Genomic DNA, 2,500 nt, shown 5'->3' with positions numbered 1-2,500 from the left:
CGCGCCTCCCGTTGAAGCCTCCCTGAACGCCCGCGGTGGCGAGCAGGGGGCCCGGGAGGCGGGTGCAGGGGTCAGGGGGCCCCGGGGGCGGGGGGGTTCGGGGTTCGGGAGAGGAGCGGAGAGGAGAGGGCCGCGTCCGGGCGCGAGCGAGCGAGCGGGGAGGTCTCCGAGGCCCGGTTTCGGGGACACGGTGGGGACGTCGTCGGGCGGTGGGCGTGGTGGTGTCCCGTGTGGCGGTTGGGCCCGTCGCCCGGCCGGGGCGCCCCCGAGTCACGGGCCGGTAGCGCCGGGGCCCGCGTGCTGCGGGCGGCCGCGGGCGGAGAGCGTGTCGGTCGGCGTCGGGGGTGGCGGCGAGCGTGGGGCGCTCCGCCTGCCCCTCCCCGGCCTCGCCCGCCTCCCCCCTCTCCAGGTACCTAGCGCGTCCCGGCGCGGAGGTTTAAAGACCCATGGGGGGGTCGCCCGTCCGCCTTGGGGTCGGGGCGGTCGGGCCCGCGGGGAGTCGGGAGGCCCCTCCCTTCTCCCCCAGACCCCGCTTCCTCCGCCCCCGCCCCCGCGGGGCCGGGGCGCCGCGCGCCGCGCCACGCCGGCCCTCCCCGCCGCCGCGGCCGTCGGGAGGGGGCTACCCGGCGGCCGTGGTGCGGGGCCGGGTCCCGTGTGCCCGCGCGCGTGCGCGCCCCGCGTCCCTGACGGGGGGGGGTGTGTGTGTGCGCAGGTGGGAACCCCCCGGGCGCCTGTGGGGTGTCCGAGCCCGCCCCGTCTTGCGGGTCGGTGCCGGGCGCCCCGTCGTGAAACCTTCCGGCCCCGCTCCGGTCTGCTGTTTTCTGTCTCGTCTGACTTGGCCGGCCAGAGGCAACCCTCCCTCCGTGGGGGAAATGTGCCGTGCCACCGGCGGGGGACCCCGCCGAAACCCAGAGAAACCAAACTCGTACGACTCTTAGCGGTGGATCACTCGGCTCGTGCGTCGATGAAGAACGCAGCTAGCTGCGAGAATTAATGTGAATTGCAGGACACATTGATCATCGACACTTCGAACGCACTTGCGGCCCCGGGTTCCTCCCGGGGCTACGCCTGTCTGAGCGTCGCTTGACGATCAATCGCCCCCCCGGGGTGCGCGCGCGCGCGCCTTCCCGGGGTGGCGCGGCTGGGGGTTTCCTCGCAGGGCCCCGTGTCCGGGGCCCTCTGTCCCCCTAAGTGCAGACGCGGTGCCCCTCGTGCCGAGGCCACGGGGGCCCCGCTGCCCGCGAGAAGGGAAGAGAGCGAGAGAGAGCTCGCGACGAGGCCCTGGCCGTGGCCTCCGCGGTCGGTCCCCTTCGGGAAGCGCCCTCGCGCCGCAAGCGGTCCCTGGGCGTACCCCCGGGGCTGTGTGCCGGTGGGCGGGGACGGTCCCGCGCCCTCGCGGCCGGGGCCCGTGGTGCTGGTGGTGTTGGGGCCGCGTCCGCTCCGCCGTCGTTCGCCGCCCGCCCCCGGCGGCGTCCCGGCGACGGTCCGGCCCGGCCCGGCCGCCTCCTCCGCGGCGCCCTGACCCGCGCGCGTCCGGGGTCCGTGCCCGCCCCCCCGCCGCCCTCGCCTTCGCCGTGTCGGGGCGGGCGGCTCGGGCCGACCCGAGGCCGAGTCGTTGCGTGCGCGGCCGCGCCCCGGGGATGCGTGCCCCGGCGGCGACCCGCGGGACGCCGCGGCGTCGTCCGCCGCCGCGCGCTTTCCCCCGGGCTGCGGCCGCGCCGCGCCGCGCTTCGTGCCGGCCCCCGAGCCCCGCGTCGTGGGCGTCTGTCGGTGGTGGATGGGGGCGCACGGCGTCCGTCGCTGGCCGTGGCGGGGGGCGTCTCGCGGCTGCGTGGAGGATGGTGTGCTGCGTTGGCGTCGAGAGAGAGAGAGAGAGAGACAGAGGGAAGAGAGACAGAGGGAGAGAGTTGGGAATCGGTCGGTCGTGGAAGGAGACGTGGGAGGAGGGTCCGGCGTTCGGGGGGCGACCGCCGCGTGTCCTCATCCACCCCTGCCTTCCACGCACGCCGTCCGCCGCTCTCCTCTCCTCTCCTCTCCCCTCTCCTCTCCCCTCGTCCTCTCCCGTCCCCGTTGTCCTCTCCTCTCCTCCGTGGCGACGCGCCGCCTCCGGGCCGCGCTCGGTGTCGTGCGTTTTCCCTACCCCCCGACTCTCCGCGCCCCGTCCGTCCGTCCCGTGGCCGCCGGCTCGTGCTCCCGTCCCGGCTCCCCCTCCGCCCCCGCCCCAGCCCCCGCCCGGCACGCCGCGCGTTCCTCTCTCCCCGCCCCCGGCGCCCTCGCCGCGCCCGGGCGGGTGAGGGGGAGCCGTCGTCCGGGGTGGTGGTGGTTGGTGGTGTGTGTGTGGGGGGGGTGCGCCGGTCGACCGCGGCTCGGCCGCGGGGTCTCTCTCCTTCCCGGCCCTCTCGCGGGCACCCTTCGCCCGCCGCTCGCTCGCTCGCTCGTCGCGCGCGCGTGCGTGCGTGCGCCCTCCGAGACGCGACCTCAGATCAGACGTGGCGACCCG

At 77.0% G+C, this 2,500-nt stretch overlaps 2 non-coding genes across 2 annotated transcripts in view; both read left to right on the top strand.

Annotated features, from left to right (window-relative positions):
• The first annotated feature begins 929 nt into the window (after positions 1-929).
• On the top strand, positions 930-1,082 carry LOC131749382 (5.8S ribosomal RNA). Its single transcript, XR_009333447.1, has one exon. It is a non-coding gene; the product is annotated as a 5.8S ribosomal RNA (ribosomal RNA).
• A 1,391-nt stretch (positions 1,083-2,473) lies between these two features.
• Positions 2,474-2,500, top strand: part of LOC131749407 (28S ribosomal RNA) — a 5,020-nt gene continuing 4,993 nt past the window's right edge. The window contains exon 1 of the ribosomal RNA XR_009333472.1: positions 2,474-2,500. This exon is cut by the window's right edge and continues 4,993 nt beyond it. This is a non-coding gene — a ribosomal RNA (28S ribosomal RNA).

The sequence above is a fragment of the Kogia breviceps genome, assembly GCF_026419965.1.
Source record: "Kogia breviceps isolate mKogBre1 chromosome 20 unlocalized genomic scaffold, mKogBre1 haplotype 1 SUPER_20_unloc_4, whole genome shotgun sequence".
In the NCBI taxonomy this organism is placed as follows: domain Eukaryota; kingdom Metazoa; phylum Chordata; class Mammalia; order Artiodactyla; family Physeteridae; genus Kogia; species Kogia breviceps.
The sequence above is the reverse complement of the archived record's forward strand: the minus strand, read 5'-3'. Positions and strand labels throughout refer to the sequence as shown.